Genomic DNA, 26,550 nt, shown 5'->3' on the forward strand with positions numbered 1-26,550 from the left:
CTTCACCTACCACTGAAACGCAGCTACTTATGCTGCAAAGCCTGGCAGCTGCTCTAACAGCAGGAGCAGGAGCAGGCCACTGCTTTTATGACATAAAGTAAGGAGAAAAAAAAAAAATCCATATCCATTTAAAACTGCAGGGAGAATGTAAATTGTCAGAATGTAATTACCTAAACTGGAATTTGGCCAGCATTCCAGATTAACGTTTCCTCTTGTGAAGCATGCCATGGGATACCTGATGGCTGAAAGCAGTCAGAGTCTCAGCAGGATTAAAAATTGAGCTTTCCTGTGTAGTCGTTCTGTAGTAGCTGAGAGATGTATATTATCTATTTAGCACCTACAGCACCCTGGGGCTAAAAAGTGACTGAATCCTGTGAAATCTGATAGCAGTGTCTGAGGTTAGGATTGTGGTCTAAAAACATTCCATGAAACTTGTAAAATCTGCAGATGGTCCAGCCTTGGTACTGTCTCCTGTGGAAGGGAGGAGAAAGAGGTTAAAAAAGATTTACCAGAAGGACTGCAGCAGGGAAAAGATGAAAGTTCAGGGTCCTCCCCTTAGATTGTTGTTCCCTTGAGGAGTGATGGATGTTTTTCTGAGGTTTATTTCAGGCCATGGAAGTGTGCCATGAAAATGTGCATTAGCTGGCTCTGAAACTCCTTCATACCTGCTTGAAATGACTCGATGTAATTTATAGCAGATTGGAGACACCAGTATGTTGGATGTGAGAAATGGATGCTTACGAGTTAAGTGGGATGAGGAAGAGGGAATTTGGTATGGGTTAGGAAAAGAGGTAAAGTGGGGACCATTTCAAGTAGGGAAAACAAGGACACAAAGGTGTGATGGCATTCACTGTGTTCAGTTGCAGCTGCCAACTGTAGAGTTACTTAAAAGGTAATATAAAGGAGGTTCCCAGCATGAAATCATACATAGGTGTCAAATAAGTTGTTCTGTAAGCAGTGGGACTCATGAAGCCAGTTTTTCTTAGATTTTGTCTTTTCCCTATAGGCTCTGACTGCCACCATTTCTTGTCTCCTAGGGTCTGTGCCAATCACAGGCCCTCACCCCATTTCCCTTTCTCACCACCCCCAAACCTCCCTCCTTCTTGTCCTTACTGTAAATCCCCAGATCCCTCCTTACTGCTACTTCCCTGGCAGCCCCCAGCACCCCCTGAATCCCAAACCTCCCATCACTGTTGAGGCTGCTTGTTGGAAATACACCACTTGGATATTTGGCTGGGAGCCACGCACAAGCTGGCTGCTTGGTTGGTGAGCAGGTCAAACAGAAGGGACAAGATCTGAACTGCATCTGCGTTTTGGGTGTCTTTGCATTGCACCTGCGTGCTTTCATATAGCAGGATCTAGTATTTTTAGACCTCTGCCCCTCTGTCAGATTCAACTAAAAGTTACCAAGGACTTTCAAAGTCTTTAACAACAGGACTGGCACTGTGCAGTCAGTCAATGCTCTGCATTAAGGCTTGTTCCTTTGGGAAACCAGGCTGAGAAGCTAGTAGGAGTATAAGGCTTCTCCTTGCTAGGAAAGGAGTCAGGCCACTTTCTGTGCAATGTATTTTCTTGTTTAAACTATTAATCATCATATGTTATAGGCTCCGCCCACTAGGATCCACTTCTGACGTGAAAATTTTACGTGTGTTCTTGGATAGTCTGTAAGAGAAAACAGAAGCCCAGATAGCAGAAAGGGTGGACAATGAGGATATTTGAACACCGTAATTGTTCTGTTGGGATATTGCAGTTGAGCAGTGCATTTTTGGCTTGATGGAAACTGAAAACTCCTCTTTAATACTGATCTCCTATTACATTAGAATAAGAAGGGTAAGTACACAGAGAAGGGGATTAAATCTGAAGATATCTTCGTCAATATAATGTGTAATAGCCTTGATAGTGCATTGTGAAAGAAAGACTTGCCAGACTGGCTGCTGATCCTGAAAGCTTGTTTTCTTTTGGGATTTGGGAGAATTGTTCTCTTGAGTTGTGTCCTGACGTACACATTCTCCATTTGTGTTTCTTCCTTAGCAAGGTCCTGAAGGGAATTTATTGTCTCCCCGTTTTCTCATGCAGAGCTCCAGGTAGAGCAGGGTGGAACAGCAAAACCTCAAGCTGTGGCAGAGTGGGAACAGATGTGCGTGCTAGGAGAACATGGGTGTGTTCAATAATTTGGACGTTAATTTTGTCTTCATACTGTGCAATGTAATCATAGTCTAACTTTTCCTGAAAAATATAAAGTATTGTTTCTTGGAGCTTTCGAACCTGCAGTACCTATTCCTGCCCTTCAGTATAGCACATTCCCTGCTTGTGAGATTGGATTTTGTATTGTTTATCAAAGGGTAGTCCCTGTGCCCCCTGCCTTAACAGCTGCTATTTTTTCATCTCAGTAAAAAAGTTAGTTTCTCCTTGCATTCTTTACACATGTGTAAATGACTGTTAAAAAGTGCAGAGTGGCGGAAAAGTGGTTTCTCGCAGTTTTGAAGTGCTCATGTTTTATTAAAGCTAAGATTCCTGGAGCTTTGTGGCCACACACTGCAGTTGCCACCTTCTCCACTCCTACAGAGATGAAACCCCATTTCTTCCTGTGAAAATTCTCTAATCCCCCCAAAGTTGTCAGTTTCTGTGCTCTGGGGTGAGATTTGATTCCTGTAGATATGAATGCCTTTCATGGGGCCCCTAAAATACAAAATTACAGTTAAAGTGCATAAAGCAAGGAAGCAGAGTACTGAATCTGTTTGATTTGGCTTTGTTGTGAGAAGATGCTGGCACCGTCACTTGCCTTTTTTTTTCTCCCCTTTATTTCCCCATTGCTTTTTTTTTTTCCTTTCGCTTCAATCACCATCTGTTGCATGGTATGTTCAGTACTTGTCGCCCTAAATTTTACATAGCTGCTGTGACTTAACAACATTTACCCACTAATGCCATTTAACACCATGCTAGTATTTAAAAGTACTTTGTCCAGAATGAGTGACAATTTGTGCTGTTAATGCAAACCCACCAGGTTGGATCTTGATGTAATTTTGTAACAAATTCCAATCTGTAGTGGTATTTCAGTACCTGTAAGCAGGCTCTGCAGTCAGTGTCTTTATGTCTTTAGATCAGCCTCCCACAATATAGTTGTTTTCATAAACCCCTTTTGCCAGCGAGTCACCTGGACGCCTGGCTGGGGGATCAGTGGCAACCTTGTGGTCACTTTGGCGATTTGACCCACACGGCTGAGGCATGACTGAGCTCTGTGGGTGCACCCCCAGTCTCGCAGGGGTGCTGGGGGACAGCTGGGGAAGGACAGGGCTGCTGGGACGCGGCAGCCCGTACGAGGCAGCGCCGGGCACTGAGGGGACGGCGGCTCCTCAGAGAGGAGAGGAGAGAGGGGTGCCGGAGCACGCGCTTGCCTTTAGGCGGGAAAAGCCCCTCCGCGCAATGCGCATGCGCAGCGGCAGGTGGGCGGGCTGCCGGGAGTGGGGAGAGGAGCTGCTCCGCCTCCTCCACCATTTAAAGGGACAGAGCTCGCCGTCGATTTGCCGCCTTACTTCCTCCTCAGAACCGGGAGAGGGCGGGTGGTAACTGTGCGAGCCCGTGCCGGTTGGGGTCTTTTCTCTCCGCGCTGGAGACGGAACAGAGCTGGGGAGCTTCGGCTACTCTCGGCAGGTTCCGGAGCCAAGAGTCTCCGCCTCCGCGTTTCTGTTCCCCGCCCCTTCAGCCCTTCGGCTGGCTCCGCCGTCGGTTCGGCTATCTCCGCCCACCCTTCGGATAAGGCCGTTAAGTTCCGCCACCACTTCGGCAACTTCCGCCGGCTCGGTCGGAAATGGCCGAAGACGTGAGAGATCCAGCGGTTTAGGGGAGAAGACCGGCCGGCTTCTCGGAACAAACCAACTGTGTCCGGACCGGGGGGGGGGGGGGGGAGCAGGGGAGGGCGGACGGAGGGGGGAAGACAAGGCAGCGGCTATGGCTCCCCCCCCAGCCACTCGCGGAGGGCGGCGCAGCGGGCGCCGGGACCGCGGCTCCGCCAGGAGGGTGAAGTGAGGGCGCCGAGAGGTAGGGCGGACCGTACCACGGACTCGGGTGGGGGGGGTGGGGGGCAAGAGCGACTCGCGGCGGTAGCACACCCCCCCTACCACCACCCCCGGGGGAGCCTGTGGGGCCGGGTGAGTTGGCGGGAGTGGTTCAGTCCGGAGCAAGACCCCCTGAGGCGGCGGCGGGCCCGGCTGGGGCGTCCCTGAGGGACAGTCCGGGGGGGGGGTAAGGTCCCTCAGGGCTGGGGACTCCGGGAGGGGGGGCCCCTCACAGGGTGAGGGACATTGGGGGGGGGGGGGTGGAGTCTCACAGGATGAGGGACGCTGCGGGGGCGGGGGGGGGTCCCTACAAGGCTGGGGTCTCTCGTGGCGGGAGGGTTGCGATGGCACCTGGCTCCCAGGCGCTGCTGACAGGCTCCAGCCTTCCCGCCTGCCCCCTGCCCTCCTTCCCGCCTCTTTCAAGTAACTCGGTGAGGGGCCGGGGCGCAGGCGGCCCCCAGCCCCCCATGTCCCGTCTCCCCTGGCTGCCTGCGACATCTCCTGGGCTTCGTGGGGGACACGTCGCGTCCCCCATGGCCGGTGCGGTCCCGTTCCTCCCACTCGGAGGAAGGTTTCGGCGTGGGGGCTTGAGGCCTAGCACCCGGTCGGGCTTCGACGGTCACCGGCAGCGCTGACCCCGCCGCGCTCGTTGCCGTCTCGCAGGGTTGTCCCGTATCTTGGAAACTTGACAAAGCCCTCGCGCTCGCCGCTGCCTGTGGCAGCGAGTTCCACCGGATCAGTGCCGGCTCCCTGTTGCTCTTGCTGGGGTTTTGCCTTGCGAGGTGGTGAGGACAGAAACGACAAGGCTGTTGTCTCTGGGCTTCTCAGCGTTTCTGGTTTGCTCGTATTGCGCTCCTGTGAATTGTTTGCTGAAGTTGAGGTTCATGTTTTTTGGTTGGTTTTTTTTTGTTTGTTTGTTTTTTTTTTCCCCAGCTGTTTTCCCCACATGAGGTCTCTTCTTGTTCAAAACCATAGGGGTCTTTCCTCAGTCAAAAATTTTGCCAATGTGAGGCTAATACATTGCTACTGGCTGCCTAACACCCCTTTATGCTGGTCCAAAACCAAACAATTTGGAGCCTGGAGGAGTTGGAAATGGTTAAAACGGTATTAAGGATTCACAAAGGTGCTGGGAAGCATTCTAGGTACAGTGTTCTGTTGCTGTGTGCGTTAAAATTCAAACATTGAGAGTCTCGTTGACTAGTTTCTGATCTCTTGTTGCTTTTGCGCGTGCCTGATAAATTGTGTGTGTTGATATCCTGATATGATAGCTTGGCTTTAAAATGTCTGTGTTTCTGTGCCGTGAGTCTAACATCTGTATGAAGAAGACTAAAGAACTTTGTTTCTTGAAATGAGTGTCATGTGCAGGTGATTATCTTACAGATATTTCTGTTTTCATGGAGAAATCTATTGTATTTAAGATAGTAAGGTTCTTGGAACATGGGGTGTGTTTTGTATGTTGTCGGGTTTTATCAAGTAATGAGTAATCTTAAGCTAGTTTCTATGCAGAAGTAGCATCAGAAATGAACCACAGTCTGGTTACGTGGTGATGGGGAGAGAGAAGTGCTCTCCCCCTGAGGAATCCCTTAACTTCATGTACTATCAGAGAGTCCAGTTGTTACAAGCAGCTTTATCTGTGTTCACTCACGGCTTTGGGATGCCTCTTCTTTTCAGTTTTTCATTCCAGAAATGGGAGTTTGCATCGGTTCAGCTCAGTGTTAAGAGATTCAGGAGCTGGGGTAGTTGACTGTCTTTATTTGAGCACGGTACAGCCAAATTCTTCTGGCAGCTCAGCTGTGGTACAGACAGTTCTTGAACTTCTTGCTGTCTTGTTGCAGAAGGGAAGTCCAAAATAGTTTTCTGAAATTCTCTAATTTTTCAAGTGGAGACTGTTAGCTCTCATGTTTGTTTGCATGTGAGGATGGATTTTGGCAGTTGTCAAGTCAGAGCAAAAGCAGCAAACACACAAACCAAGAAAAACATGATTGTTGAATTGCCTTCACTTAGACTGTTTCTCAATGATACGCAGCAAAATCAGAGGGCTGTTTCTGTGCTGTTAAGATGGGGATAGGAAGTTCATCATCATCGTCATCATCGTCTTCTCTTGAATATTTGTAGCGTGGATCTCTGGGACTATTCAGCCAAGGAGTTGAATGTTGTTGATGCATTCCTAGGGCTTGCTTGCATATGTGGAGCCAGAGCCCATCTTGAGTCTTCTTTCCATGACTATTATGTCTTTAAATGCTGTGATACCATCATCTTAATTTTTAGAGTTTGTCTCTCTCCTTCTGGCTGTGTGTATTTATTCTTGTTTCCTTTCAGTCTCTGCTACCTGATTTTTCTCCTTGCTGTTTGACTCCTATCACCTCTCCCAGTAACCTTGCCTGTTTTCCTAGGGCATTCCTCCCCCTGCCCACAACAATGATTTCACTGGGGTGGGAAATGCAGCTAACCATGTATGCTAGTTGTTTGAAGCCAAGATCACAGCAGTCAAAAGTGACTTGCTTGGTTCCTAGTCCAGAGGCAATTTTTCTGCTTTGGAAACCCCACAAAAATACAGAACTGGAAGGGACCTCCTGATCATTGGATCCCATCACCTCATCAGCAGATAGGTCTTCCCAGTGCTTGTTGTCTCGCTTCTCTACCTGTGATGTGTGCTAAACACCTCTTTTTGGGCAGGAACAGACTGTGACCATTTTGAAGCAGTTCCTAACTCTGGGGTTTTAACCCAGGGTGGGATTTTTGCTGTTACTGTAACGAACGAATCCTAACCCAGACTAGAATTCCTATGTTTTAACAACCCAGCAGGCAAAATAAGTGGGGATTTCACTTGCCTTTTTACAAGGAAGCAAACAATACTTGTAAGCATATTTAGATAAGCGCCATTTTGGTACAGATGACTGTATGTCTGCTAGTATGTGACTAGGCAGTAGGGGAAGCATTCACATGGGATTTGAGGGACACAGCTGGGACTTCAGTTGTCTTGTGTAACCTGTGCTGACACAGACGGTGCTTGCCGAGCTAAAGCGAGCATGAGTATGCTTGCATGTCTGTGGTTGCAATTTAGACATATCCTCAAAAGCAAAGAGCCTGTAGTTTTCTTCTTGGAGAATACTTGAAGGTACTGTTTACTGGGGATTGTCATGGTTGAGTTTGGCTCCTGCAGCTTAGATGGCTGTTTGTCAGATGCAAATGATGTTGGTGGATGTTCCCCAAGAAGAGGTGCAAAGCCAATCTGAGGTTTTGGGGTTTGTTAGGAAAGATAAAGACAGAAGCGTGTACAGCTCCATGGCTTACAGCTAATTGATCCCTGGATTGCCTGGGTGTAGGAAGCCTTGAGCGCTACCTGACCAGGTAAACTGATGTTATTATGCAGCAGTTGCAGGGCCAGTTTTGAAGTGCAAATTGAAATCCCATTTTTGTGAAATCATTGCTCTTAGTTAATTGATGTTTGTTACCAGCGAGAGCAGTTTAGAAGACTGACTAATCTGTCACAAATGTATTTGAAAGGACATTTTGTAGTTTCTGCCTTGACATGCTATATATTCCTTACAAGATTATTGCAATTTCCAGTATCTTTATTTTTTTTAATTTAGCATTTGCTGAGGAAGTTTACAATATCCAGTCTTTCATATAAGAAATGTGGAGGTGTGCTGTGCTCCCTCTGCTGGCATCTGCCCCTGCTGACTCATGGTGAGTGGACATCAGTTTCTCAGGGCTATGTTGACATAACCAACACCACTACAAAGTGACCTGTCCCTCATTGATAAAATCAAGTGAAATACAGAAAATCGAGACTCATAAATCCAGCAAATTAATCTTTTATGTTTGGCGGGGGGGGGGGAATCCTAAAACTTCAAACCAACAGATAATCTGTGGTCACTAATGGATGTAAAGATTTTGTTTTTTTTTAAGGCACATGTTTTAACGAGTCTCAGAGTTTCTGCCCTTACAGTCAGTTTCTTAAAAGGTTGGGATCTCGTTGCCTGGAGTTGGGGGGTGGTGTTTTCTCTGCCTGTCCCCTGCCCTCCCTCTTGCTCATGAATTAAGAAAGTGTGCATTAAGAAAATGTGTCACATTTCTAATGCAAATGTCTGCCTGAGAGTAGTATCAGAACATGGGATTAACCCACAAATGTAAGAAACCCTCTCAAGTTTCTTCTAATACAAAATGCTAATAACATTTCCCACTGCGCAAGTAACATTTCTATTTCCTTTTTAATGTACAGTTTCCAGCTGGTTAGCCTTTTATCTGTCTTGTTTCATAAAATGCTTTCATTTATGATCCAAAATACTTGCAGGTGTCTTCTTATCTGACTTTCTTCTTAGGGATAGTGGCAGTACAGGTAGCCTGAGGTTTGTTTCCAATCCTGTTGTGTCTTGGTACAAGTGTTGCTGTGCTGAAGTGTATATTCTGACATCTAACTCTGTAGGATGAGCTTTCTTACTGTTTTGTGCTAGCCCTTCCGTGTGACATGAAAGGGTTGTGGAGCTATGTAGTCATCTCAAATCTATGCCAATATATTGGTCATCTATGAATTCATTTGGAAGTGAATTATATTTATTTGAAAGCCAAAATGCCATGGAGCAGAAAATAAATTGTTCTATGCATGTGTTGTCTTCCTTAAGGAACACTTCTCGACAGGTTGAGTACTTTCTAACTCCAGTCAAATAGATAATGAATTAAAGTTTGGCAACTTGATTTGGAAATTGGGTCCTCTGCTTGTATAAAGGCAGTACAATTAAAACCATCAACACCCTCCGTTATGTTGTTCCATCAACACGTCTCAATTTTAAATGTGAAGGTAAGCTTTTCTTTTCCCCATCCCTTACGTACTCCACCTTCTGAGTCCAGATTTGCATGTGATGGAATTAAGCACGTCACTGAATGTGGGAAAGATTTCTTTATCTTTTCCTCCCTTGATTAAATGCCTCCGCATCATATGTAATGCAGGGGTGCATCAGGATGAAATTTGTACACGTCTTTTAGTGTTTCTATTATGGGCATGAGGAAGTAATTATACTGCAGGTCTGCTCTGTGTAGGCACTTGGTGGGAAGTGATGTGTTCTGGACTGTGTTGGTGTTGAGTGGAGTATATGCTGTGGAGTACTGCTGACATGCAGATGACGCCTGGAAAAGGTTGGCATGAAAGCGTTGGAGCTTGTGACAAGAAATGCTGCCAAACAAGTGGGGAGCCTCAGAGTTGAGAGCAGAGCCTAAATATATAGAGCAATGGTGTAAGCCTCTTTCTAAGGGGTCTATAAAGTCTAAGCAAAGCAGTCCTGAATTTGCTATTGGGAGGCCTTTGTGTCTGCAGGGAAACTTGTACAGGTCTGCAAATAAAATAGACCGGAAACCTTTGATATAAGTGGAGTAGTAACATCAAAGCTGTGATGTGTAACCAGCAGGCGGGCGGAAGACAGGACAGTATGATCCTGTCTTCCTCATTTAGAGGTAATTCGCTGGCCAGAGATAACATGCAGTACAGGAGCCCATTGACTCCCAGAAATGCATTGTACATCTAATAATACATGTAAGTGAATAGGTTAACATCATTCTGAGATTTATTAATAAAGATAGCAGTCCCATAGCAAATGGGAAGAAAAAACCCCAACCCATGCCTTGTTTAGGTAAGATATTTGTTTCCTTAGTAATCTCTCCTGGGAAGACCTTGGTACTTGTAAATGAATTTGCCGCCTACCTTGTGTACCTTCATTTTAATGTGGGGATTGAGGAGGAGCCAGCTATCGGAAAACCAGCCAGAGATGGATGCGTTGGAAAGTTGCCACTAATTACTGTGGCGTCTGACAATTAGCTGTTGTTAAGCCTTTCCTTGCAAGTTCTCAACCGTGCATCGGGAAACAAAAACAAGGACCTGGAGAAAGGCAAGAGCTGTCCTTGTAACGATCTTGTAAAAAACATTCTGGGCGTTTGTTATTTTGTTAATCTTACTAAAACCAGAACATAGAGTTGATTCTGATGTGGTTCCTTTCTAGTGGAGCAGGCAGGATTTGACAGACCCAGAAGCTCTTTGGTTATTTGCTGTTGGGCTCTGTCGTAGTCTGCAAACTTCTTATGCCTCTTACCTATAAAACAGCTTTGAGGCTACCTTTCTTCACGGGAAAGCTGTAAATGAGTAACATCTACAAAGTGTTATTGTTGATGTTAATCTTAGAATTCTTAACAAAAACTAAGATTTAATGAAAGTAATAATAAAAAGATTCAAAGAAACCTTGTAGTTGGTTTCTCACATTTGTCTCCAGGGTCTTCTGACTTTGTTTTTACTTTGTGGCAGTGATGAATAGCACCAAGCCTTTTGCAAGTGTCTCAAGGGTGTAGTTAGTTAGGAGAAACGATTGAGCTGGAGCTGGTAGGTATCTCAAGGCTTTTGTACAGAAGCTAATTCCCTCCCCTCCCCTCAGGAATCAGACCTGCTCTTTCTCTGAAAATGACTTCTACACTGCTGGGACAATGAGGATTTTGATTAGAAGGGCCAACAACACAGTCATTTCTTCCATGTCAAAGGAGATGTCGGGGAAGAAGAGGTTTTTGCATCAGTTGAATGTCTATCTTACTGAGCTTGCATTTCAGATAATGTTTCTTGGGCAGCAAGGCCCAGAGCATCTTCCAGAGTAGTTTATACGACCCAGGCTTTGCACTGACTTGTGTCTCTGTATAATTCCATTGACTTGGAGGGAGTGACACGTAATCTCTAGACAGATCTTGAGTCTGGTTTAATATGCATTTCTGATCTATAATACATGCGCATACAGGGCAATCCTTTTGGTTACCACTGAAAGCAGCTATATCTGGGACAGAAAGTGGCAGCTGTTTGACAAATGTGATAGAGTAGGTATTATAAAAAGAACCAAAGTGAATTTCCTCTTCTTAAAACTGATTAAAGCAAAAGCAGTACTGCGAATGTTTATTGTGAGCTTAATGCTGCTGCTTTGCAGGGTTGTCTTGCTTGGACGCTTTACTGTCCCTGTACCTATTCTTAGCGTGTTTACCAAAAGCTGTTGTGTGCATATTGAGGGAGCGCTGTGTTAACTCCTACTGTATATGGACTATTTGTATGTTTATGTGGAGCCTTTGGGGGAGGGAGGGATTATGCTCGAGCTCTTCTGTCACCTTCTGCTTCTGTGCTTTATACATCTTTAGGAAACGGAGGTTAACGTTTCCGTAGTATCTGAGCGTATTGCAGTGCTTTTGTGAAGTACTGCCCAGTACTTGTTGACACTGACCTTTGAATTCGGGACTCATGGTTGAACTGATTTCATAGCTTGCTGCTGGAAGGGATGGCTTTGGTTCCTTTCCCTCTCTCAGCTCTGCAGTCCAAGTCATTTATATGATGCCTCAGTGAAGTGATTCAGGTTGATAATCCAACAGCAAACTGCTTGTGGGTTTTTTGGGGGGAGGTGAGGGGTTGGTTCCCTTAGTAGTAGGATTTGGGGGGGAGGTTGCTAGGTGCCCCTTCTCCCCTTTTCTTACTGTTAGTTTACTGTCTTAATGATCCTCCGTTAGGATATTCCTGTCTCGATTCCAACCTGGCTCTCCCAAGACATGAGGTGTGAGCATTGGCAGTGCCCGAGGAGGAGACCCACTCACTTGTCAGGGGGCAGGGAGTATCTGTGTATTTTGATATTTTTACCCAGCTCTGGTACTCTGAATTTTGCTGCCCCAAGGCTATGAGGGATAGATGCCCGGTAGGACCCTGCCTGTTTCTGTTGCTGAAAAGGCAAAGCGAGAGGCAGAGCAGTGAGAAGCTAGGCTTGCTGCTCGTTTGCTGCTGGAGGGGATGGTAGGAATAGGCACGTGCTACTTGGTGAGGGCAATCCTGTATGCACTTGGCCGCTTCCCCTGGCAGCAACAGGAGTGGCTGAGCATTGCAAGGCTTGGGCAGATGTAGCAGAGGTAGTGGGACAGTGACAGAGCTGCTGTGCTGTGTCAGAGATCTGCTCCTGCGCTCTTTTATCTTTATTGCAAATCTAGAGTCTGCTCAGGACCAACGAGGGTAATTTAATGAAGCAGGGGGACTTGTTATAAATGAATGCGCTGAATGGACAAGAATAGTTCGCTGTTGTGTATGACTATGAAGGTCACTAGAATAGGATGCTCATTTTTCAGTTCCTGCATGCTGCTGGGTGAAACAGAGGTTTGTGCTGACACATGCAGTTCCTGTTAATGGGGACTGGAGTTGCACTGAAAGAAGAAAATGCCTTGTTTTGAAGGCTACTTGGTAGCGAGACAACTGGAAAGACATGTGGTATTGGTACAAATCTTTTCAGACTTTGGTGCTTCTTTTTATTGCCTGACTTCTTATTCTGAGGCCTTCTTACTATGACTTCTGGTCTTCTGTTATGAGAAGTTAAATTAATAATCTCCCTTATTTCCCATACATGGGAAGGAATGTCTTCATTCTGGTCCAAGTTTAACTGCAGATGAGATCTGTTTTGGGAACTGCGTTATGCAAAAGCAGAGGGAGAGGAAGAGGAAACAAACAGTTGTGTAGCCTACTCACTTTGAAATGCAGTTTTAATGGTTCCCTGGTATTCATGTAATTATTTAACTGGCTATGCGATCCTTGGGATTATTAGTCTTTCCAAGTAATAACTAGACCAGTAAAGATATCTTGTTAAATTGAAAAAAAGAATTGGCATACGTTGTTTTCAGTATTGCATTTTAGTAATTGTTTGCAATGACCTTTTGGAATCTCAGAGAGAAAATTTATTTGCTTGACTTTCTCCCAGAGCAGCTCCTGGCTATCTTGATACAGAGCAGAATTGAGTTGTTTTGGTTTTTTTTTAATTACATTCTGACAGCAAAGCCTATTCTTCTGTGTGTGTTATAGTTTTGGCTTTTTTAAAGGTTAAGCTGTCTTTAACAGGACTTCCACAGATGTACTTTTGAAACTTTGGAGGATTTTGTTGGTTTTTTGGTTGTTTTGTTTGTTTGGGTTTTTTTTTTTTAGCCAGAATTGCTTGTCCTTGGTGTTATTTCAAAATAATGCTTTATTTATTTATTAATCTAAAGAGAAAATTCTCACTGTGTTTTTAAGTGTCTAGAGGTGTGATGATGAAAAGGTGGTGGTTTGTTGTTAGATTTTTGTTTGGGGTTTTGGTTTGGGATGTTTTGGTTTGTGGGTTTTTTTGTGGTTTTTTTTTTTTTTTTTTTTTTAAGCTTAAGAGGTTGTAATGTGATTAGGTCATAGACCCTTATCAGGTTTAAAAGAAAAAATCCTTTTTTTTTTTTTTTTTTTTTTTTGTTAATTTTAGCAAAAGTTTTGTGAAATCTCGTTCCTTAATGTCACTGGATTGTGGTCACAGCCCACTGTGGGTTTGGTATGTAGGAAAATGTCAAACATTTGAGAGGGCCTCACTCCAGACTGTGTGTCTGTTTGAAACCTCTTCTTGGGGATGAGACCAATGGTTCCTCCTTTTACCATTTTGAAATGTCTCTTCTGGCATTCTTCCTCTTTCCTTTCTAAAATCTGCCAACTCTTGAGATAGAAGGGTCTGAAAAACAGATTGTGTGAAATCTCTCAGATCAACTCAGTATTTAAGTATGAGTTTTCACATGAGAGCCCACTGCACCGTGTGTTTTCCGAAGCTGTACTTGGAGAGGCTGTGAGAGCCTGGTCCTTCCAATACACCAAAGTAAGCTCTGTGAAACAAGGGTCAAAGAGCGGGTGCTGCAAAATTAGGTTTCAGCCAAGTTTTGAGAAACAAAATTGTACCGATGGAGATCTGCATCTCTCAAGGGAAGATAAGTCTCCAAAATGAGTGTCCAAGCTGGAACAAGAGAATAGACACTGTAAGTATCTCCAGTAGTTCAGTTTGCAGCTGGTCCTTCCCTGCCTCTCAGTCTGGTCCATTAAGGCACCATGGTATCTAGAAGGACTGAAATGCTGGAGTTATTTGCATAGATGACAGAAGTGAGTGGAATAATCAAATGGGGCCCAACCACATGTCTCCTTAGATCCACGTTGAATTGGAGCTGGGTGAGCTCCAGCATGTGTGATTTCAGCCCCCTAATCAGTCTGGTTTTTGCACATCATAACTTGAAAAAGTGGGCTTTTCATCCTTGAATCTGAATAGACAAAACCTGAGGGGCACTCTCTATTTCCTGCTAAATTCCAGATAAGATCTACTGTTTGAACTTGCAAAGCAGTTTAGGTGTGTGCTTCGCTGCTTACAGGGCTCCTGCAAAAAGTTTGATCCACCCCTTCATTTCGCTGAGTCTGTTAGGAGTGAATGGTGTTCCTCAAGCTGTGAATGCAAGAATGGTTTAGCTTTAAAAAAAAAAAATAAAAAAAAAATTAAAATATCCCCTGCAAACAGATGATGTAATGCCCAAGCTCCATGTTTAAACAGTGGCTAATTTGCCAGGGGATAAACCAGAGTTAAATCTGTCAGGCTTTCTAATTCCCAGATTCAGCAGAGCTTTGTTCTTTGTGTTTTCAAATGCAGGATATGAATGTGTGTCCAGGGCTGTTGGTGTGATTTCCTTCAGCTTCTGTAGCTAAAGAGTTTGTCCAGGGGCAAGAGAAAATGTTGCTGTAAACCTTTTGTTGCTATAACCCTTGATAGGTATCTTTTTTGTTTTTAAGTTTTACTCTGCGACTGAATTAAAAACAAAACCATCCCTTTGGTGAACTGCTGCACTGCAAAACAGGGTTTCTTCTGAATTTGGATCTTGTGTCTTTGCAGGCACCTTCCTTTCGCCAAGCAAGATTAGCTTCCTGCAAGGTCCCAGGGACACTGCTGGGTGGGAGGCTCCATGCTTTGCAGCTGGTTTGGGCTGCAGGTGGACTGTTTACTTGGTGTTTGGAGTCTCCTAGACAGTTATGTACAAAACGAGGAACACTTAGTTTTCGTGCATGTAGCTTTTTTTTTTTTTTTTTTTTTTTAATGAGCAGCTTTCTCTGCTGGTGGCAGCTCTGACCCGATAATGCTTCATATCTGCTGACAGGAGGGGACTTAGCTGTGGTTGGTTGTGTCAGAGGGAGGTTTGTATCAACACTTTTTTTTTTTTTTATTTCCCCCCAGGATTGTCTGTTCAGTGGGATTTTTCACAGACATATTCCTTTAATCTTCAATTTTGGCACCATTTCCCAGGGCTCGTGTAAGCAAAGAATTTTGCCAACTAGCAGGATGAACCAGCACGTGCAACAGGGTTGGAGAGATCCAGAAGCTTTAGTATCTGCCTGTGATGATGGAAGAGGGAAGAAGATGCTATCATGAGAGACTGAAGTGGCAGTTAAAGGAATGGTTTCTATATTCTCTACCTTTTTATATTGAAAAGCAAAAAATGTCAGTTTTCTAACTTGGAGCAGCTTCATATTAAAAGTTGACAGTCTTGGGTAAACCTATTTCTTTGCGATGTCAGTAACTAACTTGGCATGCTGGGTGGTTTCAGCAGTTTTTCTTTCTCTAAACAGTGCTGGCAGAAAACTGAGAGCAAGTAGCGCTGACGCTGCGCTTGGTCTGGAGATGTTGCTCTGGAAAACAGTCACTTTGGGAGAGATCGCATCTGTGAGGAGACGTTGCTGACTCACAGCATCGATATCTGCTGGGATGTGCTTGTTTTAAACAACTGGATTTCAGAAGCTTATAAAACTTGCAGAAGGGGGTGGGAAGCTGAGAGACTGTCCTGCAATTGATGGTTTCTTGTTTTTTCCATGGTTTCTGTTGAAAACTAAGAGTAGTGGGCTGGTTGCAACTTATGGTGGAGTTGTGCTTAATCTGTTCTGTTTATTATTATTTTATTCCTCACACTCCGCTTGCTCACTTGACTTCCTCCTCTTTGGCCTTGTTTTCACATAAATCGTTTTTGTCAGAATTTCCTTGTTCTCTGCCGGCTGTGAAGATACCAGCAAACATTAACTGCTCTTGAGAACTGCTCAGAGGTGCATGGTTTTGCAATGGAGACTGGATTTAGGTGGAGCTTCTTGTATGGGCTGAACTGCCCTATAGCTAGCAGTGATGGGGATGTGTAACTGTGGACTGGTGCAGACAGCAGGCCTTTTGTTTGATTGCCTTAGCAACCCTGCCTCTCTGAAAGATGAGATGTTCTCACTTGCACGTAGTGTTGTTCACAGGAAGGCTGGTTGTTTCTCATGAAGCAGGCCTGGTTTGGAGGACTGATCTCAGGAGACAGTGGTCCTCCTATTCCCTCAACCCCTTTTTTTGACAACAGGAGGTCTCCAGCCAAAAGAAGTCTGTGGTTATCTAGTGTTTGTCCCCCAAATCCCAAGCAGTGTGTCCTGTTGTGTCTCATCCTTTGCTATATCTGCTCCTGGGGGCACAATGCTCTGAATTTAAATAAACTGTAGTCCTTGCTAAATATCTGTCAAATATTGACTTAGTCTGTAGCGTGAGCTGACTAAGCTGAAATTAATGGTGTAATTCTAGCTTGTTTGGCACGTGTGTATAGGCAGTTTCATTGCAGATGGTAGAGGAAATTAAGATCTTACCTTGACTCCATCTCAAGGGGAGGAAAGAGAAGCCTCAGGCTTATAATGGCAGTAAGAAAAGACTTGGCGGAGACGTTGGGGGGAGTGTTTGTAAAGATGTTATTTGAGGGTGATAAAAACTCTTCCTAATGAGTGAGGTCATAAGACAAAATTGAGGAGTTGTTGTTAATTGTGTGCTATTGCAGATGTCTTGAAATGATCTCCTGCGTTCTGGTCCATTGCCATACCCCTGGGATAATTTTTCTTAATCTGTTGAAAATGAGATCCAAAAAAATGAGACAATCTGTCTGGCTGAGGTTTCGGCATAGATCAGCAGACACAGTGCTGGCATCTGCTGGCTTCATGTGTTCTGTGGATGCTTTACCCTCTGTGGAGACAGGGGTATCTAGAAAGAGACTGTGGCATCTCCTTTCCTTGCGTTGAGGAGATATGGACAACTCCATGTGTTCTTGAGATGCTACTGCAAAATGACAAAGCACTGATGCCTCCAAGCAAAGAAATGGAGATGCAAAGAAGTGTCTGACGTCATATGAGTCATCCGAATGAGCTGATGGCAAAACTGGAGCTAAAACGTGCAACTTCCCTTGTGTTTCAGAGCTACTGTGCAGCCTGTCCTTCGAACTCCTGGGAAGCTTGTGGGTTTTTGAGGTTATCTTTGAGAGGTTTGTTGCTGGCATAAATGAATTGTGAGATTCAAAACAATAAAGGTGCAGCTTCAGGACCAGTCCTGCTTGAGTGACTGCAGGGATCTCTCTGCTAGTACTGTGAATCTGGTGGAAGCTTATGTAAATGGTGAGCTTGTGAGTTGTTGGGGTTTTTTTAAGACACCTTTTTTCTCTTTATAGTCCCCCTGCCCCCCCAGCTTTTTGCTGCAGTTTTGATGCAGGCAGTAAGATCTCCATTGTAGCTTTCAGCTTTGTGGGTGCTTTATGCCTGCAACTGATCAGTTCCTAGCTGATCTTCAGTAGCCTGGAGAGCAAATGTAATGCGGCAAATTCATTATATGCTAAAATATTTATCGTATTACTGTAAAGGTCATTGAAGGCAGTGAAGGCTCAGTACGATATGGTCCTGTATCTTTCCAAAGATGGTATCTGTCACCACGCTCTTCTGAGAGCAGTATCTCTTCAAGTACCTGGAATAACTTAGCCTTGGCACATGCTTGTTGAGCTATGTGCTTGGATCTTCCGTAGAATTGTAGAATCACAGAATTGCTTAGGTTGGAAAGACCTTAAGATCATCAGCTCCAACTGTTAACCTAGCACTGCCAAGTCCACCGCTAAACCATGGCCCTGAGCACCACATCTACACGTCTTTTAAGTGCCCCCAGGGATGGTGACTCCACCACTTCCCTGGGCAGCCTGTTCCAGTGCTTGAACAACCTTTTCGGTGAAGAAGTTTTTCCTAATATCCAATCTAAACCTCCCCTGCCGCAACTTGGGGCCATTTCCTCTTGTCCTATCACTCATTACTTGGGCGAAGAGACTGACCCCCACCTGGCTACACCCCCCTTTCAGGTAGTTGTAGAGCACGATAAGATCTCCCCTCAGCCTCCTTTTCTCCAGACTGAGCACCCCCAGTTCCCTCAGCTGCTCCTAATAAGACTTGTGCTGTAGACCCTTCACTGGCTTAGTTGTCCTTCTTTGGACACGCTCCAGCACCTCAACGTCTTTCTTGTAGTGAGGGGCCCAAAACTGAACACAGTACTCGAGGTGCGGCCTCACCAGTGCCGAGTGCAGGGGGATGATTCCTTCCCTAGTCCTGGCCACATGATTTCTGATACAAACCAGGATGTTGTTGGCCTTCCTGGCCACCTGGGCACACTGCTGGCTCATATTCAAGTGGCTGTTGACCAAATAAATAGCTGTTATACTGCATCTGAAAGTTAACAGCTGTATTTAATTTTGCTGTGTGTACTCTCACAGGCAGGCATGAAGGGTAGAGCGGGAAAGGAGTCTTAATTTAACCTTGTACTTTTTTGCTTGATTTAAGTAATTTGCAGAGTTGTATAAAAATCTCCATGATCTTATTTCTGTTAAGATTATGGTAATCTAGAATTGTTATTAGTGCTGAAGGGCATTTTTGCGCCTACATGTGTAAGAATGAATTACTTCTTGCGTAACATCATTTGGAAAGATAGCAAAGAAAAGGCTTTTCAGCAATGAGGTGGGCTGTGATTTGCCTTTCCCTGAACCACAATATGAAGTATCATTTGGCAAATGGATTCAGGACTGCAAGGAACCTCTCAAACCATTTTCACAGGTGCATGAGTGGTGGTGCATGACTGTTCCCTGTTGGAGGGCCCTGAATGGTGTAGGATATGTGACTGACCTATTTGCTGGTAGTTTTAGCATCTGGCTGGGATTAGTTGTTCAGCCAACTGATACCCAATTCCTTCTTATAATGCTATGTCTTTAAGCAACAGTTAGATGATTGGATGCTGAGGAGCATTTTGGAGTCCAGCCTTGCAAATACAGCTTGTTAATTGAAGCTACGCTCGCTGTCAAGGCTGCCTTTTTAAGTTCTGCTGTCTGTCCTCCTAATGATATTCCAGTCTCTCTGGCTTCTCATTGACTGCAGATGAAGCGCTGACTGCAGTCTGCCTCTGATCGTCACTTTGTTAGACGGGGACTGTGGTTCGTCTGCCAAGCAGTGGCTGCTGGCACGCACGTTTGTCACCTGTAGCCACTCCTCTTGCTGTGATGGGCTCTTTCCTCATTGCACCGAGAGTTTTGCTAATTGGAAGTGAGCACTGAAGGGGACGCATTTATTGTTTGGTGTCACGAGTAAGCTCTTTGCCTGAGTGTGCGTTTCAAGCAGCTGCATGAGGTTCAACAGCTTTGTCTGTCATGATCAGACAGATCTCTAGATAATCTAGCAAATCTCTTGATTATGAGGGTGGAAAATAATATGCTTTGATTTACAGATGTTGCCGCACAAAAAGTGCCTCTGTGAATTCTCTGAATGGCAGTATCTGGGTGTGTTCGGCATCCTCAATTTCTGAGTACCTCCATTTTCTGAACATATCCTGAACTTCTGCATACTTTTCTGGACAGAGTATGCACTTGCTTGCACATACAACATGGACAGCTGTTTTACAGACAGCAGATTATTAATAATTTTTCAGTAGCATTTTAAGCCAAGTTAAGGGATTCATTGGGTCAGGAGTCCTTGAAGTTTACAGTAAAAAAGACAAGGGATGATAGAGGCTGTTGCCCTATGTCTGATTTTATAGACAGGGTTGAAAAAGGGAAGGGGAGGAAGCATATTTTGAATTAAATCCTCTAAACACCTTTTCCTTCTCTCCCTTAGGAAGTTGTAGACAAACTTGGAACCATTTTCCAGGGTGTGTACCTCTATGAGCAGTGGAAGGGGGAAAGAGATGCAGCAGGCATGTGTATCTCACATCTGCAGCTTGTGGTGGCTGTTTTGGTGAGGGTGCACCAGCAGCCAGGAGCATTGCAGGTATTTGTGAAGGGTGTTGAAGTATTTTCTCCTTTTGGGCACATATGCTCTCTTGGTTATAAAATGACTGACAGATATGCAGAAGATTAGGACATATTTTCACAACCCCTTGAAGTTGTGGTAAGCTGGAAAAAAGAGGTCCTGTGGTCTCTCTCTCCTGGCTGTGTGGTAGACAGTTTGGGAAGTGATCGGATTGAATCTAAGCTTTCTTCTTGTTTGCGAGGTTAGTTGTAACCTCAGTCTGCTGGGCAGCCGCACTGTGCTTTTGCTGGGACAAGGAAGAAGAGAGATGATGGGAGGGTAGAAATACTCTGGTTTTGGTTTGAAGAACTAACGAATTTATTGTGTTAGCTTCTCTGCTAGTTAAGGTGAGGGCAGCGTTCAAGTGGAAGACATTTAGGTTGGGACTCTTGTGTACTGATATAGTTGTCTACAAAGTTGTTTCTTTTTTCTTTTTCTGAGGTCTGCTTTATAGTTGGCAGAGAAAAAGAACCATTTCTGTAGCACAGTTCATCTTGTCCGAACTAGACACCTTGAACCAATCAAGTTTTATGTGCCCCAGAAGTGCCTGCTTCTTTTGCTAGCTGTGGAGAGCGCCAGACCAGCTAGTTTAGGCATAATGGTAATTGGTTGTGGCCAACTGTGACACCTTATTGAATGAGAAGTGGCTTATGCAAGGGTAGTTTTGGAGACTGTACAAGCTCCTCGTAGTTGCAGCTTCCTCCTCCTCAGAAGAAGGAAGAGCCGATGTGGTTGCTGGATCTGATTATACCACGTGGTAGCGGGTTTGAGGTTTGAAGCATGTTTCTGGCCATTTTAGTGAGAGTCATTGTGTGATGGTTCAAATATCAATGAAGAAAGTTGAAGGGCTTTGTTTCACTCTCCTGACCCTGGAAAGATTGGCCAGTTTGTCAGCTGTGATCCAACCACAAAGCAAAGGTCCAGCTAGGTGGGGTGATATCCTGGTAGCAAGCTTGAAGCAGGACTTAACTGCATTCACAAAGGGAGGAACGAGATAGCGTAAAGGGTCTTTTCCCAGTGATTTTTGTATCTCTGGTCAGATGTGCATTGGTGGAGGAAATCACACTGAAAACGACCACAGAGCTTTTTGTTTTAACTCTCTAACTTGAGCCTAGATCATACAAAGCAAGCCCTCTGAGCCCATGAAGGGGGTTTTGTGGAGGAATAAAGCTTATTGTCAGCTGCGGTGTTCAGACCCTTGGGAAATTGTGACTATTGTCTGGGCTATTATTGCTTAATAAAAGCTTTGCATTTCCTCATTCAGTGTCTTGAAAATCTGGTTCTGTGCTTTTAAAAATAACTCAGCATGAGCCACAATTGGGAGCATTCACAGAGGAAATTCTTCAGCCGTTTAAAACAAAGTGAAGGGAGGGAAAAAATCATTCCTTAAAGTGCTTTTACTTGTCTGTGAAGAGTGTGTCCGAGCTGCTGTGCTTCTGCTGTCTGGAGGAAGCACATTGGGGCGAGAGCCCGGTTCTGTTCCCGCTGAAGGTTTGTTTGCCTGCAACCTTCAAGGATTTTGGGCCCAGCACTATCCTAGCTGGAGAACCACTACTGGGACAGACACACTGAATGTATCCTCTTGGGTTGGAGGCGATGATCCTCTTGTGGACGAATATCTCTGGGCAGGTGGGTGGCTTAGCATTCACTGATGGGGTTGATGTATTTTGTGCTTGATGCAAAAGGGAGGAAAGTGTTTGCCTTTCTGTTTGTAAGGGAGGCTGCTCCAGAAAGGGTAACTTTAGGGAAACTGAAACTCGGTCATGCACTGAAGGATGTGCAGTATTTAGGGCACCTGCTACTGCAGGCTCAGCGCTGGCTTTGGGGTGCTGCCTCAGTGCAGAAACTGCTGCAGGCTATGACAGGGGTCACTAGTGGGGGGGAATGGAGCCAGCACTTGAAATGGAGCCAGCACATATCGCAGCTAGCTAGCCTAACTGCTGTTGGGGTGCTGGGCAGGGGAGTTTTGGGTTTTTTTGAACCAGCCAGCGCTGGGGTGGGGAAGGGGGGTAGAGGAGGGGTTGCTATGGGCTCTGCAGCGTGTATCAGCCCTGAAGTTGGCTTATCTGTAGTTTTTGTTTGTCCTGACTTCTGCTGTGAGGTCGTAGCCCTACACAGAAGTCCCTGAACTATTTTGCAAATGCAGTTTTGGAGGCTTATTTCTTTCTGTATGTGTGTTCTTGGGTTTATTTTCCTTCTGGTGTGGAATTAATTATATTGCTTGTTTCTTATGTTCTGGCTTTGACTATGAGGAGGAATGTATTCAGGTTCTTTTGTGTTGTGTGTTGGGGTTTTTTTTCCTTCTACAGCAAGCAGTGCAGTTTCTGCTGTTAAAATTTTCTGGACAGCAGTTGCTGCCCACGTACGGCACAGAAATGTGTGTTTAGTGGTTGCAAGGCATGCTTGCTCTGGGTGTGCCTTGTTTTGTTCAGTGTAAATGTCTACGTATATGATTGGCCACAATTTATCATTGCCATTAAGCTAGGGAGATATCATTTATATTAGTAATTTGTGCTTTGTGCAAGCCAGAATTATATACACTGACTCTTGATTTTGAAGTAAGTTTTCTCTTGGAGCTGCGTGTTTCTTGCAGGATAGAGGCCACAGCACAAGGAGGGAGCTGCCTGGGATGATGCTGGGCTACAGCAATGCCGTAGAAGACCCTTGGTAGGGAAGAGGCTGATGGCTGGGCTGTCAACTCAGTTTTACCACTGAGATAAGAAATTAATTTAGGCAGAATATGCCTCTTCCGTGCCTCAATTTCTCCACTGGAAAATGAATACAACATGATTTGCCCTTTTACTGCATTGGACAGCTTGCAGACTCTTCAAACTCTGTGTAATGAAGTTGGAAAACAGACAAATATGAACATTGGAGAACTATCTTATCTGCAAGGTGTGGTGAGACCCTAGCGCGAGAGAGTGGTGAAAAGCCTAGTGTTGGTGTGTTTCCAAGCAAGTGCTGAGATGCCTTAGACATGGCATGCTGCGAAGTTCAGCGTTAGTTGGACCTTTTGCCTACAGGCAGCAGTGAGAGCAGTTTCTTTTCCTTCAGAAGAAGGATAGAAAGGATTTGTGAGTGTGTGTCCGTGTTTATTAGGAGCAAGCAGGAGTTATGCTTCCTTTTACTGTCTTCTGTGGTATCTGTGATATGCACAGGCGTGTGCAATGCAAGATAATGGGGACAAGACATAGCCCTGCAGTAGCTAAATCCTGTCACACCTTTGTGTGGATTGGTATTACTTGAAATTTTCTAGGTCATGTGCACCATTAAAATGATTTCCATGCCTGTGTTTGGAGAATCTGCTGTGCCTATTTTCGTTTATATCCATGTGACTGATCCAGGGCCATATGTTAAGAATATAACTGCTTTCTCTTTTTTTTCTTTTCTTTTTTTTTTTTTCTTTTTAACCATTGGTGTCTAAGTTTATCTAATAAAAATGCAGACTGGAGCTCTTTAATGAGGCGATAAGTCATTCCTGCCTCTCTTCTTTTTAAGACAAAACCACCTCACACACTAGCTTCTTTTTGTATGGACTTCTGCTTTGCATTTCTACGCATTCATCATAGCGTGAAGTCTCTCACAAAAGGCAGTAAGAAAAGACTGCTGAACAGACCATTTTGGCGTGCATAAACCTGAACTCTCTTGCAAAAGGAAAACCCTGAGCTTTAGCAGGGGAAGCCACAGGCTGTGTGTGAGTGCATGTGATGTTAGTGTTTTGGGGAAAAATAAAAAATAAAAAAATACAGTGCTGAGTAAGTTTAGCGTGGTCTTGAATTGTACAGCTACAGCTAAGAACAGGAGCCATTAGGAAGCAGTTTGCAAGGGGAAATATTTCCAGTTTTGTTCCTTCCCTTTGCAAAGTTGCAAAATTCAAGTGATTGTTGGAAGTTTCTGCCACCCAAAGGAAAGTTTTGTTATATTTCTGGCACCTAACTTCTTGGTTAAGCCAGTGGTCGAGATTGTGTGCAGCAGCGTGTGAGTGGTGGCTGGGGGGTGTGTGGCATGGCTGGACGCTGATGTACGGATACGCCGTGTCAGATTTTGAACCTTCAGTTCTGGGAGGAAATAACTTTGCTACAGGAACAGCTCTGGTTTGTAAGCACACTGCTGCGCACGCTGCTGCATCAAATGTACCGTGGTTGTGGTTTGACAGCTGAAGTCAGAATACGACTGCTAAATCAGATTACGCTTGCACATGGTAGCTGGGTGTGAAATCCCGGGTGGCTGAGTGGCACCGTCACCGACACACCGCTGTGCGGTTGCACAACGTGTTTTCTGAAGCGGCAGAGTCATCTCCCTGAGTTGCCATGCCTGAACGCTCGTTTGCGTCCCAGCGCGGCTGCTTGCCGCTTTTGCCAGGACATCTGTTTGTGGGCTTGTACTGTGAACTGCATTGCTGAAATGTCCAAATTGGGGAAAGGAAAAGATGCGCTTGTTTTGGAAGGGCTTCTTCCTCTTTTCGCTGCTCACAGGTTGATCCTGTGTGTGGTCGGTGTGGTGACAAGCTCCAAGTTGGGGCCCTAGTCTCCTTTTGCTAGAGAAGACCCACCATGTGGCTATGCACCAAGACTTGCTTCACCAGGCTTACAGAGGAAGAGAAGGAGGAGAAGGGAACCTTAGCAATTCCAAGTTGTGATCCAGGGATTGAAAGCCAGCGTTTTGGTGCATAAAACAATAGATCTGTGAGTAATTGATCAACCATGAAGTATGTCAGAACAGCTGAAAAAGAAGTCGATGAGTTCTCTGAAATGCCGGCCCATGTGAAAAGTTTCTGAGAGAAGGTAGTCAGGGTTGTCTTTTTTAATTTAATGACCTTTTTTGATGGGCAGTCAAACCCTACTAATCAGATTTAGCAAGGCCTTGCATAATAAGAGGTGCTTTATTTACTGGCTGCATATTCACTCATAGACATTGAGGCACAATGATAAATTATTTAATTATAGATATCCAAAGAAGTGAGCCAGGCGCCTGCTGGGCTGCGTTGTCTCTCTGGCTTCCCAGCTTTACATGTTCTCTCGCTGGCTAATTCACAAAATCCAGCCATTTGCAGAAGTGGTCTCTCGGTTTTTAATGTTAATTAGCGAGGTTCTGCTCTATGAATATTCCTGTAGTATGCACTTTCAAAACATACAAAGTGCTAAGCTCTTCACCCGTGTAACGAGCATGTATATAGCTATATTGTTAATTAGCTGGATCCCTCTGAGGACATGTGCCCCTCTTGGGAATGGTAGTTTTGGTGTTTAGCTGCTAGTTAGAACAAGTCCCCTCCGAGACTCACTTGCAAACTTGTGCCACAGTCAGGTTGTCAGATTTTTGGCCTTTGTTTTAATCATTAGTTTCTCCTCTGTGCATTCTACTTACTAAACAGTGCAGTTTCTAGTATTAAGTTATTTTGAGATTTGCCATTAGTACCTTGTTCTAATCAGTGCCGACAAAGCGCCTGACTTGATATGTGTTCCAGGTAGGGGTCAGGATTTAAGCGTTCTTCAAAAAAGCTTTTATGCTGCAAGAATGGTGCTCCTTGTGCTGATAACAGTTTTATATCTCTGCCTCCTAATAACCATCCTGTGATAACACCTTCTTCGTCCGACTTAAACAACTCTATTCCAAGGAGGGATTTCCCTCTGAAAATGTGGAAGTGCTGTTCGTTCTGCCAAGTCCAACTGGGGCTTTATTATTGCTGTGATTTAATATCCTTGCAGATGGGATGCTCCCGTTGCGGGTGAAACATCTCTGAGAGATATCCTCTCTCTGTAGCTTGGTAGAAGAATGTTCCCCTCCTTGTTTTAACACCAAGGGCAATAGAATGATAGAAGATGGTACTCTTGCTGTATGGGTAAATAATATGACTGTAAATGAGAACCAAGTTATGCTTTAATTTTTATATACGTTCAGGATGAAAAAGCAATGTGAGATCAGCAGGTCTTTCCAGAAGAGGAGGGTTGTTCTCAAATATGTGTACTTTGTCCCTAGTTTTATGTTTTCAGTATCATCCAGAAAACTCTTGGTTTTGCCTTTTGATTATAATTTGCATTTAGATTGGCTGCCTGAAGGGGAGTTGTTTGCAAGGGGAGATGGGGCTATATGGCTCAAGTCTCTTGCAGATCTGGCTGAAAGTAATGGCATTTACATAAAAACCATTAGCTCTGTTATTGATAAACATGAAAGGTATCCATTTCATTTAATTTTCTGATGTGGAGTCCTTAATATAAGCATACAATAGTACTGCAGTAGTAACATTCCTGCCTCCCATCCCTCCTTACTGACCTCTTGTTGTTCTAAGGGCAAATTTTGATTGGGATTTTGTTGGTAGGGAGATGTGGAGTTATTTCTATTCCAATTTACTGAAGTTGCTAGTTGTCTTGCTACATCGTAGGGAATTATTTAATGCTCATCTTAAGAGGTGTCTCTAGTAATTGAACGGGGATTTAATGTCTCCCTGAAGCATAATTGGTCTGTATGTGATGTATACCAACATGTATGTTTAGCAATGGGTTTTTCTTTTGTCCACATCCCAGCACAATTCTATGGGTA

General features: G+C 44.6%; 1 protein-coding gene across 13 annotated transcripts in view; it reads left to right on the forward strand.

Annotated features, from left to right (window-relative positions):
- The first annotated feature begins 3,721 nt into the window (after window positions 1-3,721).
- The window catches only part of EXTL3 (exostosin like glycosyltransferase 3), a 131,893-nt gene continuing 109,064 nt past the window's right edge, over window positions 3,722-26,550 (forward strand). For 6 of the 13 annotated variants that reach the window (XR_012653279.1, XR_012653278.1, XR_012653280.1 and 3 more), the window contains exon 1: window positions 3,722-4,038. The gene's annotated coding sequence lies outside the window, so the exon portion shown is untranslated. Of the gene's footprint in view, window positions 4,039-5,337; window positions 5,421-7,648; window positions 7,746-26,550 lie in introns of those variants that run through there. The other 7 variants (XM_075048895.1, XM_075048892.1, XM_075048900.1 and 4 more) reach the window with 3 other exon arrangements.

Source organism: Buteo buteo, chromosome 17 (genome assembly GCF_964188355.1).
Source record: "Buteo buteo chromosome 17, bButBut1.hap1.1, whole genome shotgun sequence".
In the NCBI taxonomy this organism is placed as follows: Eukaryota; Metazoa; Chordata; class Aves; order Accipitriformes; family Accipitridae; genus Buteo; species Buteo buteo.